This window comes from Neurospora tetrasperma (assembly GCF_000213175.1).
Source record: "Neurospora tetrasperma FGSC 2508 unplaced genomic scaffold NEUTE1scaffold_81, whole genome shotgun sequence".
Lineage (NCBI taxonomy): Eukaryota > Fungi > Ascomycota > Sordariomycetes > Sordariales > Sordariaceae > Neurospora > Neurospora tetrasperma.
In genome coordinates, this window is record NW_009799179.1 from 5825829 (window position 1) to 5844500 (window position 18672).

Consider the following 18672-nt stretch of genomic DNA (forward strand, 5'->3'; position numbering starts at 1 on the left):
GGGGGGGCTTACTGCCAGCCGGCTAAATAACCGATACATTTTACCCCGGGTACTAAAAGATGCTGAAATGCGTATCTATAGTAGTAATATTAATAGTAAATAGGAGAAGGGGAAATACGAGGAAGTAAATTAACCCGGTTTTAAACCATTCGTATAACGTTTAGTTTTGGTAGCGAATAACTACTTTAGGAAGCAACATTATTAATAAGTAAATAGTTAAACCTAAATTACTGTAGAATAGTATTGAGGTTAAAAGATATCTAATATTAAGTATTGAGGTTAATATTAAATATAAAATATTGAATGTAATAAGGAGGAGAGAATTTAAAAATCGAAAGGCGGGGGGAGCCAAATTCTTATACCCTTCTAGGAGGGAGCCAATAGGTACTAGAAATTTCCGTCGGTCTAGCTAACAATCGGATTTATAGTAGGGTCGATAGGTAAATAGTATCGCGACTACTTTATTAATATTAAGAAATAAAAGGTAGTAGGATAATTTAAAATAGCAGTCGTTAGTAGTATTATACCTTCTTTAATAAGGCTTACAAACGAGGAAGTAACGGGCAATTAAATATACTTTACTAATAGTCGTACAAACGGTTGTATAATCGTTTGAAAGCTTCAAATCAATAAATATCAATAATTCCAAATAATTCCTAATATTACACAATAGATATAGCAATAAAAATATATTAGTATTAATGAAAGAGTATTAATATTATTAATTAAAAGTAATAGACTTAGCGATAATATAAATAGTAGTATAACCGGTACACCGGTTACCGGGAGTACTAAATTTGCCGGGAGTATTAGACTTACCAGGAATATTAGAATTACTAGGAGTACTAGACTTCCGCTTAGCGGAACTACCAAACTTACTAGGAATATTAGACAGCCGGGAACCCGCGCCACAATCGCATATAGAATTACAAAACGGTTGCGCAACTATTTAACGGGATTTCATTTACAATACTACGCAAAGCGTATTTTACACTACATTTTAATACAAATAATATAAGGGATATAGTTAATTAAGTTCTATCAAATAATATTTTTTGTATTCTAATATATACAATTAATATATAGATACGGATGTCCGAATATTTTAAATATAGTACTATCTACACATACTATTAAAACCGTATCTTGCTTGGCGCTAAGAGTTGCCTATTTAGGACTGCCAAAGCGTGCTAAGACGGGTAATTTTCTACATTCTGGCCTATTATAGATAGAACCACCGCGCCTTCCTCGCGACGATGTAGGGCCTATAGCACCACGACCTCTAGTATAGGGTCTTCGACAGCTATAACACTTTTGGGCCCCGGACATCGCTCTCTCGTAAGGGCATAGGCGTTTCAATAAAACGATTAGTAGTACGAACGAAGGAGTCTAATTTTTAATTATATCCGGCCAAGCTATTTAATATTATAGTAACAGCTGCTGACTAAATAATATTATAGGTATTATAAAGGCCGGCGGGAACGTTTAATATATATTTATTAGTAGTAAAAATATAAGTCGTATTTTAGGAGTAGGTAATTAGAGGCGGAAGTTAATTAATATTAAAGGATAAGAAAAGGAAGGATAAAAAGCCTATTAATAGCCGAAATAAGGTAGGTTTTACTAGCGACTATTTTGCGAAAATCGTCGCGGGAGGCGGGCCTCTAATTAATTTTTAGAAATATAGCGAAATTTAAGGTATAGTAAAAGTAAAGGATCTTACGGACAATACTAGATAGGTTAATATATAAATTAAGAACAATAAAAAAGGTAGCTATACTGGTTCTAAGGGGCTATAAAATCCAGATTATTATAAAGAGAATAAAAAAATACTATAGACTTTAAATAAATTAGGACCGCGAAACCCGGAGAGGACGTAGGGCCCGGGGACGGATCGAAGGAGGAAACTTCCGGGTTAGAGGTTAAATCGATTAGGCTGGGGCAGTAGCGACCGGAGGAAGCTATTTTGGGTAGTAATATTATAGGGAAGAAAGAAGAGGGAAATTAAGAAAGGGCGCCGTAGGGAAGATTATATAAATAAAGGAGAGGGTCCTTATATTATTATAAATAAAGGTAGAACCGAGGAATAAGAAGTAAAGGGACGGGGTAGAAGTAATTGTAAATAGGGTAAGGAAGTAAAGAAGTAGGGAAGTAAATAGGAAGATAAAATAGGGAAGCGGGAGGAAAGTAGAAAAAGGAACGGTAGAAGTTAAAACGGAAAAGTAGTGAAGAGAGGCGGTATTTTAGGTCCTATTCCTATTATCTTTATTATTCTAATATTAGGATAATATAGCGGAGGGAGAGACGAAATTAGTTCGTTATAGTAGTAAATAAGAATTATTATAGCTATAAGTAAAGTAAGAGTAGTATAGAGATCTACGGCTGAAATAAAGCTAGGGGTTTTTATCCGGCGGCGTTTAACGCCGCACAGTTTTCCCCTCTAGAGAATTAGAGAAGGACCCTATGCTAATAAGGCACTATAATTATATAGTACAGGGAATAAGATTATTATTATTATTCGGATTATAAACTCTATTGAACGGCCTATTCGGTTATTTATTTAACCCTCTAATAGGAAGTTGAATTTTTTGGTTACTTATATAAATATTTTAATTACGAAAGCTTTAAAGATTTTTTTTATATTATTAAATAGTAATATAAGCCTTTATACGCTCATTAGCTTTTATTAAGTAATATTCTTTTTAAATTTTTTAAAGATAATTACTTTTGTATTCTTGAATTATTATAGGAAATATCTAAACTGGAGGCTAATTAATATTAAATATATTATCGCCTATTAGAATAATTGTTTATATAATTTTAGAAATTTATTTTAAATACTAATTAATATTTAGAGCTTTGGTAAATACTATTTAGGGAAGGACGTTCGAAACGTTCTTTTAGTAATTAATTCGCTAATAATTATTAGATTAACGCTGTTTATTAGTTTAATCTAATTTAGTAAATAATTTATTAGAATATTTACCTTTGGGAAAAAGTAGTTGGTAAGGATTTCGGTTTTACTATTATAATTATTAATTTCTATTACCCCTTTGTAAATTTAAAGGGCCGGTAATTTAGGCGAGTTTATTAATTAGTAATTTCGGGTCCGGACTTATCTTTCTAAAGGTTAAAGTCAATTTAGATTCTTTAAAATTTTAATAATACCTTTACACTATATTATTTATTATACTTTTGCTATAATCCTCTTCGTTTTTATAATTGTTTTAATAAATTCTTTTTAATTTAATAATATTTAATTTTTAAATTATATTTAATACTTCTACTACGCTTCTTTTATAACTATTTTATATTCTAACGTTTATTAATCTGTTTTCTTCCTTCGACTTTTATTCTAATATAGGATAAATTCTTTTGTAATACTAATAAATTCTCCGTCGAGCTTGCGAAAAGTTTATTTGAAATCCTCCGCTATATTAATCCTTTCTAGAACCGAAATCCGTTTTTCTATTGCTTCCTTTACCTTTATTATATTTATAAGACTTTAATTATATTTTCCTTCTTTTTTTACTTTTCTATTCCTTTTCCATATTTAAATTTAAACTTCCTAAGAGTAATAGTTCAAACCGGTTTATTCGTACTATTATGTTCCCTAATATTCGGCCTCAACCCTAAGTAATAATTATATATAATTGATTGTTCTATTTCTCTTACTTTATATTATATTACTAAACCTTATTAATTTACTATAGGGGGTAAATAGATTAAATCCTTAGTATTATATTTATATAAGAAAATATATAGCCCTTAAGTTAGTCCTATTCTTTAAATTCTAATTGGAATAATGAAAATTAAAATCTCTAATTATAATTTACTTTCCTGTTAGGGGTCCAATCTCGAGGAAATCGAAGAGTAGAAATTTCTATTATTATTTAAACGTTCCTTATATTAAATTAAGGGAGTAAAAAGAATAAATAGTTGTTAAATCTTTTGAATTTTTAAATATTATTATAGTTTAATCCTTCCTGGCTTAAAAGTTAAAGTCCTTTAAATTCTACTTCTTATATATATATATTACTATTTTCCCTGTTTCTAAATAATTAATTTTAAAATACCTTTCACCCTTAAAATAATAAATATTCCTATCTAAATTCCTACCCGGCTTGTAAATTGCTATAATATTATAAATTTCCTTTTATTTGAATAAAAGTTTCCTTTTCTTATATAATTTCTTTATATTTTAATAAAATGTTTTTAATTAGACTATTACTTACCCTAAATTAAGGTTCCTTCTAATCCTGTAATGGAAAATAAAGGTATTACTTCCTTTAGAAGGGCTATAGCCGTATAAATACTATTACTATTATATAATTAATTCCCGCCCTATATTCTACGAATATAGGTAATATATATTTATTAGGCCTTATAAGGGCTAAGGGTTTTAATTGGAAGGTTGGGCCAATAGTTTTCTTTAGCCGCCCTTTCTTTATACCTCCTCTAATTTATTTCTCTAAAATAATAATAATATAGGAATTAAAAGGAGCGTCTAATAGGATGCCCTTATTTATAATCTTGAACGCCGGCTCTAATACCTTTCTAATTAAATTCTTATAAAGTACGAACGCCTACGGCCTTTTAGCGTACGTAACGGACGCTTTTATAATAACCTTCTAAAGAAGGGAATATTCTTTTTAATTATAAGCGAAATATCCCTTCTTCCTATATAATTTATAATGGATAATAATTTATTTTTATTAAATAGATAATTTATTTTACTAAAGTAATTTCTTTTATATTTAACCTTACTATAACGGGCGAAAATATCTTCCTAATAATAAAATCTCCCTATATATCCGATTCCCTAATATTTATAATATTATTAAATATTATTCGAAATTTAAAATAATTTATAAGAGTATATATTAATATTTTAGAAGAAGAGGTTATCCTAGAGGAAATATACTACTATCGAAGTAGCGACTTTTATTAGGAATAAGCTTATATTCTCTCCGTCCTTACTCTTTTAAAATTATATTTTAATAATAATTATTTCCTTATTTTTATCCCTCGCTATAATTATTAGAATTTCTAATATAATAGAATTATCGATACTATTTTAGGGTACGCTCTGAATTAGAAGATTTATAATATTTATAGTAATAAAAACATTTTTACTAAAGACTTCTTTAACCTATATTTAATTTTACTAGTATTAATCGTACGTAGATTTATTAAATACAATTATATAATCTCCTATTATTAATATTCTAATAGCTATTCGAACTATTAAACCTAATTTCTTCTAAATAAAAGTTATAAATATAACTATTTTTATATCTTCGTTCGAATAATTTATAAATTCGGCGGCAATTATTACTCCCTTAATAATAAATTACTATTCGAAATTAGAGGTGATAAACTTTTTAATAATAATAATAAATAATTATTAAAGGGTAGTACTAATTTTCTTTACAATAGCTTTTACTATAATATTAATTTAATATTTTAATACCTCTTAAATACCTTTTTTAATCTCCTTTAAAATATCCTTCTTTAAGTTGTTAAAATCCTTTTTAAGTATAAACTAGTCAGTTCTAACCTTATTAACCTCAGGTCGTATAGACCTACTTTTCTAATGCAAACCTATATAAATTTAAAAAGCAATTCTCGAACCTAACGTTAGTCCTTAGTCGAAACGATATTGTAATCTGTAAATTTATTTACTCTAGTAATAAATTTCTTTGATATTTTATTATCTTCCTCTATTTTATCCGAACTTTTTATAATAAATACGGCCTCGGGGCCGTTATATACGGAGATTTCTACGAACGGATTGTAAACGTTATTTTCAAACCTACGAATATTATTATCGATAATTATTGGTAATGATAATATAACGCTGTCGTTATATTTATTATAGGATATTATAAGGGACGTAAACGACCCTCCTAAGTCGATTGCTATTATTAGTTCTCGTTTTAGAGTACTCTTCGACTAGAAATCGGCGTTTCCGGTTTCGGCATCGTTTTAATTTAAAACTAATATTTATAAAATATTAAAATATTTAAATAGAAGCTAAGCTTCTTAATTTATATAATAGCATATAATAATCTTTTTATTATATTATAATAATAATAATAGTTATATTCCCTTACTATATATTTATAGTACCGAATTAGTATAGGTTCCTTTTTTAGGTTCTCTCGAAGGAAAAACCGTATAGCGTTAAACGCCGTTGGATAAAAACCTCTAACTTTATTTTAGTCATAGTTTACCTATACTATTCCTACTTTATTTATAATTATAATAATTCTTACTTACTACTATAGCGAATAAATTTCGTCCTTTCTTATATTATATTATTCTAATATTACAATAATAGAGATAAGAGTAAAAATACTACCCTCCTTCGTTATTTGTTTATCGCAACTCTACTACACCTTCCTCCGCTTTCTCCCTACCTTTCTATCTTATTTCCTTATTTATTGAAACGTGTCACAGGGTGGTAGCTGTGGCATTGCCTATATAGTGTGCACATTCGGATTCTATTGGCAAGTGGAATTACGTTCTACCTTTTGGTAGTTTCTCGGTGTCGGCATGTGCACCTAGCCCGTGATAAAACGCCTATTCCTTTATGGATTCGTTGTCGGGCCCAAAAATCATAGTAGAAATCTACACTAGAGGTCGTAGTGCTATGGGCCTACTGCGAAGCGAGGAAGGAGCGGCGGTTCTGTCTATAGCGGTCCAAATACTATTAATTGCGGAGCCCTCTGTTCTAAAGGGGAAATTTGGATATTGAGCTAAATTCGAGGCCCGTGCTTTCAATTATAAAAAGCTACTTTTTCCTTTGCAATTGAAATTGCTCCTTAACCATCGCGTATATTATAGTATATAGGGTATTAAAATAATGAGAGAAATAAGGCGATCATTTTGGTACCTATCGTATTGTAGTGTACGTTTTGATTGTTGAGAAAAAAGTAAAAGAACATAAAAAGAAGGATTTTGGTTGCAATAGCGCTTTTAACCCTGAGATTTTGGAAGGAGGTTAGAGTTAGAGTTGGAAATTGAAGATTCGAAAAAAGAAAAAATGGGAAAAAAAATTCAAAATTTTGCATTTGAGTTTTTTTTCTTTTTTTTTCTTTTTTTTCTCCTTCTTTTTTTCTTTTTCTTTTAGCCTTTTAATAATATAAGTAAAGAAAAAGGCGTCGCTTTCCAATAATCTAAGTTAGTTACTTAATAAGCTTAGTGGCTTAATGGTTATTATATTACTCTAATGTTGTAGAGGTAGTTTGTTCAATCCAGTGTAGAGTTAAGTTTTTATTTTATAAAAGAAAAAAAAGTTGTTCAAAAATCAAAATTCAAAGCCAATATTGAATAAAAAAATAAAAGAAATTAAGCTAAAAGCTCTTAATATATTATTTTAATAAAAAAGAAGTTCTGAAAATATATAATTTTTTTTTAGTAAAGGGAAGTAAATCCTTGAGTACTAATTAAAATAATTTTTATAATAGAAAAATTGGAGTTAGGGTTAGTTAGGGTTAGTTAGGGTTAGGGTTAGTTAGGATTAGGGTTAGTTAGGATTGGGGTTAGTTAGGATTGGGGTTAGTTAGGGTTAAGGTTAACTCCGGGGGTGTAAGGGGCCGGCGGGAGGCCCCCGCTTGTAAATAAATTATTTATATAAATAGTAGTTAGGGTTAGGGTTAGTAGCGGGGATGCAGGGGGCCGGCGAGGCCCCTACAAATAAATATATTACTTAATATGAATTTAATATTATATATTACTAATATATATAAAAATATAATATAAATATTAAAATGGTGAAAAAACTACAATAATAACAATAATAATAACACTACTATAACTAATACAACGCGTAAGAACCGTAGCTCTTAGCTATTTGATTAGGTAGAGTAGAGGGTAATTTTTAAACCTTTCGGATAGTCGAAATGGGAGGTACTAAATTAGATAAGGCTTATTAAAGTCCTGTATTTACTAAATGGTTTAATATTCAATCTTTACTAATGAACGAAGGTAGTTATCGGACCTTTCGGTATTCCTTTCTTTCTTATAAATGGAGAAACGAGTAAGAATTCCCCTAAGAGGGATAAAAAATTATTTAACATTCTAAGGAAATAAAGACGGATAATTAGAGATTATTAAAGATCGTTTTTATAAATTAAGAATATATAATTAGATTAATAATTTAATATAATAAATATCGTAATAATTCTTTATTTTATTTTCTATTATTGGATATTTTATTTATTATTCCTTCTATTCCCTTTCTTTTACTATCCTTACTTTTTTATCTTTTTCGATCTATTATCTTATTAAACTAATCCTTTATATTCTATCTTTCATCAATATTAATTGTTTAAATCTACTCAATTTAGTAAGTACATTTCTAATCTATATACTTTACTAAAAATTTGAAAAACATCACCGTAGAAAACTAATATATATATCCCTAAATACTATCCCTAAATCAAATCTTCCCTTTGAATCTATAATAAACCCCCTAAGCAAACTTATTATTATATATATATATATATAATTAGTATCTTCCTCTATTATTCCTATTCCCCCTATACCCCCTCTTACCTTTATAAATTAAATCTTTTTCCTCAACTCCGTTAGTAAGAAGACGGTTATTCGTTAGTCTAATATAATTGTTCTAAGATATTTTAATAATTTAATTAAGTCCCCTTAATTTTAAACGAATAGTTAGATTAAATCTTTCTTTAAACTCTATTATATTTAATAAAGGGTTACTAGGACTATATTTAGGAAAGTTATTTAAATTACGCTCTATATAGCGAATAAAATAAGCCAAAAAGTTTATTATAAACTTATAAAAAGTAGGTTTAATTTGTGTTTCCACTACTAGCTAATTAACTACTAGGCTCTAGTTCGTAATAAGAGTCTCTCTAACTGAATAAAAATTATTAAATTTAATTACTAGGTACGATCCTTACTATAATATAAATATAGGGGTAGATGGGGTACGTTTATACTAAGAAGAATTAGAAAGAGTAAACGAATTTAATATTCTTCTAAAATTTAAAGGGATTAATAATTAATTAATTCTCTTTAGTTAAGTAAGTGTTTATACTAAGTTTATAAGTAATCCCAGGCTACCCAATAGATTAATACTCTTTAGGATTAATAGAGCTCTATTTTTAAATAACGATATAAGGGTTCCTATATTCTTAGGTAGTAAAGGAGTCCGTAGTTATATATAATTTATCAGGGTATTAAAAGAAAAATTCTTAATTACTTTAGGAAGGTTATATATAATTAGTATTAAGTTATAGCGTAACTAATTATTAATAATTAGTTAAATAGAAGTACTTTGTCTCCTATTAAACTAAGGATTTAAAAGTAATAATACTATTAGGTAAAATAAGGTTAAAGGATAAGGCGGCTAATTTACTACTTTAGAATTCTAAAAATAAATTATAATTTAGTAAAGCAAAATTAAAATTAGAGTCGAATTCTAAAATAAATCCGCGGATAAGGGTAGGTAAATATCTTTAGAGGAGGAGACTAATCTTCTAGCCTTTCTATATTATACTATAGAGGGTATAGAGGTAAGAAAGTAAAAACTAAATAATAGGGAGCTCCTTTTAATAGACGGTACTACTATTAAGTATTAAAATCGAAGAAGGTTAATAATAGCGTTAGGACCCAGATTTAGCTAATAATAATACTAAATTTCTATACCTATTCGCTTATTTATTCTTCCTCCTTTAGATTAAATAATATAATTTATTAACTATATAAAAAACTAGGGTTTATCTTAAATACTTTCTATATAGGTACTTCAAATAGACAATATAGTATTTAATCTTCTATCGTCTAGATAGACTTTCTTAAACTTAAGTAAATAGAATAGGCTATTGGAGTGCTATTACTTTATCCGTAAGGTATTACAAATTACTCTTTAGTATTACTATACTATAATATTCTTTTTCTATTTCTAATTAAATACTATATAATTTTTCTATATAGTATTCTAATCCTAAGTCTTTAGTAATACTATTTAGAAATTTAAATTATATTCTACTAACCTTATTCGTACTATTTCTACTACTATTAATCTATAGATCTAATTGGTTTTTTAGCTAGTAAATAAAACTTAATAAATAATTACTCCTAGTAAAAAATTAAATATTCCCCAAATACCGAACGTTTTAAATAATAAAATTAAGGCTATCGTTATATTTCTTAGTATAGAGCCGTAGAGGATAAAATTATAGTAGTCCTATTAATTTATTAATTAATTAAAGATAATTATTAAAAAATACTATTCTTTATAATAAATAGGAATTATTTAGAACCTCTTTTCTTATATAGATAATATAATATTATTTAAATTAATTATATATTTAAGGGTATTATCTAAATCGTTTAATTAAATATATTTATTTAATATAAAGATTATTTTTAACCTCTTTCGGGTTACCTACAATAATAGAATATTTAAATTATTAATATAAATATAAATATATTTATTAATAGTATACTAAAGACTAACTAAGTATACTATAAATTATTTCTATTTTATAAAACCCTTCTTATTAATTAGAAAGGCGCCTACCTAATTAAATTCCAATTTAGAGTAGAAGGGCCTACTAAATAACTTATTAGTATTCAATTCGTTATAGGGTAACGTAAAGTTAAACCGCTAATTTAACTATATTTTACTTAACTTAGGATAATTAAGAGGTATATATTCCTTTTTTAACTTTAGATCCCGAGGGGGGCCAAAATATATTTAATAAAATAAATCCTAATTATTGAACTTCAATACCTAATTATATAACTAATTCGTTCTTAGAATTTATAATTATTCCTTAATAGCTTTAAATAGACTAAGAAAAGACCCCCAATAATCCTAAATATATTTTTTAATAAAGTTTTTAAATATATTCATTATTAAATTAAGCGTAATATTTATATTCGGCCAAAGTATTCTATTAATAAAATTCTAATTAAATATTATTTTAAAGATTTCCTTAGTTTACTAGTACTAATAGTTTAATAAAGGTCTAATTACTCGTACATTAAAATTATTAGTAATTAATAATCTACTATAGCCGGCTAATAGTTAAATAGGACGAATAAAAATAGGCTACTAGGGTTTTTTACTATTAATTCTATCGGATTTAACTATATTACCTATACCTAAAGTAGCCTAAACCTTATTATTAGAAGAAGTATAATTATTAGAAGATATAATAATAATATAATTTTTAAGTAGGCGACTAATTTATATTTATTAAAGAAAAAGTAAAATTAACGTCTAATATTTTAAAGTATATTAAGTTAAATTTAGAGGAAGAGTAAAAAGTATAAATTGTATTAAATTAAAATTATTATAATAAAGAAGAAAGTATTTAGAAGTTTTAGGCTTTTTAATATTGTTATTTTAGGAAAAGAAAGGAAAAGTAGGAAAAAGGCGGAGGGGAAGGGTATTATATAAATCTCTTATAAATTATCTAATTAAATTATTTAAATATTAAAAATAATTTTTCAAAGCTACTACTCGCTTAACTTGCAATATAATACCTAACCTCTTAATATTTACCTCCTATATAACTAATTTATCCTTTCTTTCAAAACTATTACTCAAATAGCAACCTTTAAAAGTTAAAATAATAATAATCTTTTATTTCTTCTTTCTTAATAGTAGTAATAACCTTAATAATTATTTAGTATAGTAAACTTTCTCTAATTAAGTACTTTTACTTAAAATAGAAAACGATAGATTAAATGTTGGTAATAATTTATAATTTAAATATAAAAACCTACTTCCCTTAATTGTTTTTTTTCTTTTTCTTCTTTTTAATTCTATTTCTTTTACTAACTCCTTATTCTTCTATTGAATTCCTTTTTCTACTCCAAATACCTCTATTAAAATATCTAATTACAAGTCCAATTAATTTTATATATATAGATTTCCCGTACGATTTTTCCTCCTCCAACTATTAATTAATTAGTCGATATTCGTTAAAATACCCAATAAAAATAATATTTATCAACCGTAGGGCAATAATAATCGTATTTTAAAATATCCTTACTCCGTCTCTTATTGAATTTAATATAACGACCGACCTAAAACCTACAAATTCCTCTATTTATAAGTCTAATAATAAATTAGTCCTAAACCCTTACTTATAAATATTATTTAAGGAATTTATATACTAATAAAGGGTATAAAATTAATTATTATTTATTTAACGGTTTATATTATAAATTATCCTCTTAAAATATTATACTTCGTTTTCTTATAGTAATTCCCTAGTTATTAAAAGGCTTTCTTACAAATATTTAATAGTTTTAGGGTTAAAATATAATTTCTTAATTAAATTAAATAAATTATAACTATTCCTAATATAATTATAAATTTAATTTAAATCGACGCTTAGGGTAATTAGTCTTTTAATCGCTATACTTACTATATAATTCAATAAAATAAGGAATTAAAAATGCTTATTATTCAAATTTTAAGTAAAAAGTATATATTTTCGTTTATTAATTAATTCCTTACTAATCTTTTTCCTAAATACTAATAATTCCCTATAGTATAATTACTATATATTAATATTCTAAAAAATATATATATTAATATTCTAAAAAATATATATATTAATATACCGTAGCGCTACTAACTAATTTGAACAGGCTTAAGTTATTAATCCTTTTACTGAATATCGTTCCCTCCCGTTACTTAACTTTAAAAATAATATTTATAGTAATTATATAAAGTACTACAAAATAGTAAAAAACTATTCTATAAATTCTATTTCCTTAATACGTATATTGAAGGTATATATACTTATTACTAATAAGCTTCGTACTAGCTAGAATAATAGTAAAAAGGTTTAAACTATAACTAATATTCTTCTATTATAATTCTATATTAGGGTATATTTTAGAAGGGAGATTGAGCCTTGGGTTAAATATCTTTAGCGGGAAAGGGAATTAGGTATTAAAGGACCGGGGTTAGATTTATTTAGTATATAATAATTTATAAAGTAATTAATATATTTATACTATTTCTAAGGTAGGAAATATATAAAAAATTTCTTAGGGTTACTATTGTTAGAAGGATTACCGTTTTAGGAGGTTAGTTTTATTCTAGGGGGTTGTAAAGTATTTTTCTTTTTAAATAGTAGTATTTTAATAATAAACGTTTTAATTTTCGAATTCCATATTTTTTTAAGGATTATTAATTAAAATTAGAAGAATTACTAATTAAAAGTAAAGTAAATTTAGTAGAGTATAGGGAGATAGGAAGTAAAGTTTATAAAAATTTTATTATTATTATAATAAGTTTTAATTATTCTATTTTTCTCTTCCCTTTGAAAGAAATAATAATATTTATTCAATTCCTTTTATATAAAATAATAAATTTATTCTATACTAATTAATCTATAATATTACTTAATTATATAAAATATTAGAGCTCCTTATTGCTTAGCCTGTATATTAATTTCTAATCTTTAGGCTTCCTTTTATATAAAATAATTTCAAATTTCCTATTCTTCTATTTTATTTTCCAACGTATTTCCCTTTTATTATTTTGATTAAACGTATAATCTATAATCTTTCCTACTATATCTTTATTAATTATAGTTTCTTTTAAAGTTTTTTTTAAATAAAATAAAAGTAGTATTTCCTAATTAATTATATTAAAATTTAGTTCGAACTATATACTATTATACGAAAAGTACTTTTTAATTCCCTTAATTAAGTAGGGGCTTATAATATTAATATTATTTAAAGTCTTTAAGAGGTATTTGTATTTGGAAGTAATCTTTCGAATCCGAAATAAATTAAGCTAACGGTAGGTAAGTTTTTTAATTAAGCTTATATCGATTCTCCTAATACAATTGTATACTAATATTAAATTTCTTATTTGTAATTTAGTAATATTGAGGCTAATCTTTCCTCTATTTATTAAATTATAATATTCTACAACCTTCTACCTTATTATAAAGATTCGTTCTACTACAAAATTAAACCTATATTTACTATCCTATAATAAATAGGCTTTAATAAGTATTAAATTAAGCCGGGCTTTAAATAATCTATTATCTTATATTTTACTCCAATATATAATTTTCTAAGAGGGTAAATTAAATTTAATTAGAAAAATAGGATTATATCCGTAGTTGAAAAAGAAGAGAATAAAACTATAATTCCCCTAGACTATAGTCCGGTCTATAAATAGAATGTAAGGTAGTTAAGGCTTCTAATTATACCCTATACTATTAATTATTTTTACTAATACTATTATAATTAAGAAATACCTAACTTTATTTACTCTATTCGCTTTAAAATTGTAAGGTAAAATCCTAATAAAAGGGATTTTGAATATTACTAATAATCCCTTATATTCTTTCTAAAATTCTAAATTATTATTAATAATAATTAATAAGGGTAATCCCTATTGATAAATAATTTATATTTTAATAAAGCGTATTATATATTTTAAATTAATAGTTAGTAGGATATTTACTTTTATATAACCGGTAAAATCGTTTTATACTTTAATTATTCTAATTCTTTTACTTTCCCTTTCTAGTATATATTAGATATCCAATATCTATTTGCAAAACGGCTATAATAATGGATTAATATATTAAAAAATATCAATAAATTATTTAGGATTTTATTTTTAATAATTTAAATAGGATTTAATATATTCTTCTATATAGGAATAAATACCCTTCTACTAATAGAAGTTAATAATACGATAGTAAGTTACTTCTCTTCCCTTATAGGTAACTTTATTATAATATTTATAAAAAATAGTATCCTAATTAATTTTATTTCTAATAAACCTACGTAGAGTTTAAATAATATTTATAGGATATAATTATAAAGCTCCTTTATAGAAGAAGAATTTTAATACTTCTATCTTAAAGCGCCGTTTTTCTAATTCGGTTTTCAAATTAGCGAATAACTTTAATATTTAAAAGTACTTAACAATCCTCTAAAATTTGTAGATCTAATAGCCCTTCAATAATTCCTATTCCTTCTTCCCTTTATTTAGAATATTATTAAACCTAATTATATAAATCTATTTATTTATATAATTATTAATATTTTCTTTATTATCTTTATCCTACTAATCTTTAGTAGAAAGAGGTATACGAAAAAGGCTATTAGCAATTATATTCTTTTTACTAGGGATATATTTAATTTTAAAGTTAAATAAACGAATCTAAGTAATCTAGCGTATAATTATTACTCTAAGGATATTAAATACTATACCCCTCAATTAATATACTATAATTTAAATATTAATTTTAATAATAAAATAAATACTAAAGAAATATTACTTTAATCGTTTTAAGGTATAAAACAATCCTTAAAACTTTTGTTTAGTAGCGTTATATCTTTTTTTAATATTTAATTAAATTCTATTTTTAAATTTATACGGGTAATGCTATTTATTTAGGCCGATTTATTTAAGGATAGTACCCCAACCGATTAGTAATATATCTACTACTAGAAAGATTAGTCTATACTGGGCGTTATTATAAATAATAGGTACGAAATAAGGAATTAATAGAACCTTATATTGTAAATATTCTAAAGTAAATTATATATTCTTAATCTATTACTATTCAATATCCTTCTTCAATAGAATATAGAAGGGGAGGGCAATTATATTAAAATCCTTAATCTAAATATAGTAGTACCTAATAATCTTTAAGAAAGCTTTTAATTACTAAAATTCTTTGTCTTTTTATTTAGTAAATTTACAATTAACCTACTAAAAGATTTTAAAAACCTTTTTTAAAAATAATTATCGATTATTATTTAAATAAAGGTACCCTACGAATTTAATTTCCGACTAATACTATTTAGATTTTTCTACGATAATAGTATAATTATTAAATCTATATTAATTAGAACTTTATTAATATTAATTAAATAATTAAAAACGTATTTATATATCCTAGGTCTAATTTCGCATCCGTTATAATTTATAGTAATTAATTTAATACAAATATTATTTATATAGGGCTAATAAACTATAGAGATTAAATTATACAATACTTTAATTATTACTTATAAAAATTAAATAATAAAGTTTATTCCTTTTTAAAGTAGGGTAATTATCCTTTTTACCCTTATTATACTCTAGAAAGTAATTAAATCCCTACTCTTTTTATTGAGAAGGATCTAATTATATTTAGAATAAAAGTTAAAAAGGGAAAGTATTTTAAATCCTCTGAATTCTTTACTAAATTCTTTATAGCTAGGGGGTATATTAAAATTATATAGAATAACTATATTAATCCATTAAATATTATTAATTAATCGAAGCCTACTATCCTTCTTAACTATTAAAAATTAATTATTTTAGTAAATAGTATAATTATCTTCTAACGTTCCTTATTAAATTTTATCCTTTAATAATTTATAAACTCTCTTATAATTAACCTTCGGTATAAAGATTAATTTATATTACTATACTGAATATAAGATAATTCTAACTTTTTAAAGAGGGAAAACGTTAGGTTCGATCTTCCTTATATAATTAAAATCCTAAGCGAAAATTACTTTATAATTTTTAATAATATAAATAAATATCTCTTATTCTTCCTTATTTAAATTATTATATAAACTTTCAAATATAATTTAAAAGCGCTTAAGAATTAATTATTCTCCCTTAATCGTTTCCAAAAAACGTAGAGTAATGATATTATCCTATAGTAAAAGATAAATCCTCTTTCATTATTTTAATTTATTTTTTAAAGCTATAAAACGCTATAATTTTTATTTTAAGTTTCCTTCTAACTTTAATTTATTAGAAGGTATATCGTCGATTAATAATACTTTTTAATTTTTTTACTTATATATAGTATAGGTAGTAAAGTTTTTAAAAAAATATTATTTTATTTAATAGTAATTAATTAATTTTACTTTTCGTAGGAGTTAGTTTAATACTTTTATAATCTTTCTTCTATCCTTCTATATACTTAAAACGTTATATTAACGCTTTATAATAAATAAATTTAAATATTTACCTTTTAAATTCCTTTTCGAACTCTTCCTCCTATTTCTTAAAAAGGGAATACTTTCTATAATTATAATACCGAATACGTTGTTTAATATATTGTAATCAATCTTATTAAAATTTCTAAATAAAATCCTTTCCAATTCTTTACTATTAAATAATTCGTCCCATAAAAACTCCTAGAAGAATCCTGAAACGGCTATTTTCAATAAGTAATATTTTTTCTAAATAAGCTACAAATAGTAAAACAATTTATTAATTATCGAATCCTCTATCCAATTAAGGATTTTATTTTAAATTTCGCTATTATACTAAATAGGAATTAATATATAAATACTAAAATTAACCCTTAAATAATTAATAATTCTATTTAGGGCGGATAGTTATTTATTGAATTCCTAAATATATAGTATTACTTATGTATTTAGTCTCGTTCTCTCTTTCGGAACTAATATATTTTAACGATTATTTCTTCTATTAAGACGTTTATTAATTTAATACTATAAATTAAATAATTTAATTTAATTTAAGTATCCTTAAAAAAGGGCTACCTAAGTATAATATTAAAATATAGTAAATAAGTAGTAGTAATAAAGAAATATACTTTTCGTAAAATATTAGCTAATTACATTTAATTATAAACTTGCCTAATAAAATTTCGCTTACCGCTATTACTATTTATATTCGACGCCCTAATATTAGTAATAGTTAAATTATACTTTTTAATTATTTTATAGGTAATAATATTTATTTCTGTACTAATATCGAGGAGGGCTTTAATTTTTAGTCCTTTCTACTATAATAATACAAATAAAATTAATAGGATAAATATCCTAGTAATATCCCCTAAATATAATAAGTAGGACAATTTATATAAATAGGCATATAATTATATAAGAGTAATTATATTTATTGTATATTAAAAAGCGGATTTTAATATATCTTCCCGAATAAATTCAATTATACCGTCTAATTTTTAACCCAAGCAATAGATAGAAGTTTTAGGAGAAATTTAGGCTATACCCGTCTCTTTTCTAACTTTTTTAATAAATATATTATTAATTTAATATTAGGTTATAGGAATAACCTAATTCGCTTCCTTTAACTAATTAACTATTATACTACCCTTATAGGAGACTCTAATAATATTCTCTTTATTTAATCCAACTTTATATTAAATTAGAGTAATTAATATAATTATAAATCGTCGATCTATATAGTACAACTCTCTAATTCGATAGGGGATATTATAATTAATAATTTTAGAAATTAAAAAATATTATTCTTTAACCTATTTAATAACTTCCTTCGCTATAGTTTTAGGATTAATAACTTTAATTAGCTTTACGGACAAAACTTTAAGTTGCGCTCTTATATTCTCCTTATTAGAATCCGGAATTAATAAATTAACGGCCTTATTTTCTACTATTAACTTTAGGATTTTTATTAACCGAATTACTAGAGGTAATTAATTAAACTTTAGGGAAGGAGGTTGAAGTAGATTATTTTCAAATATAGTAGTACTATTATTAATAATATTTAATTATTGTAGCTATTTATTTAAACGATTAAAGAAGGATATTTCTCTTATAAAGTTTATAATTTATCCGCTAGGCTTACTAGTATTAATTTCCTTCTTAAATAGTATTAGATTATTTATTATATTAATT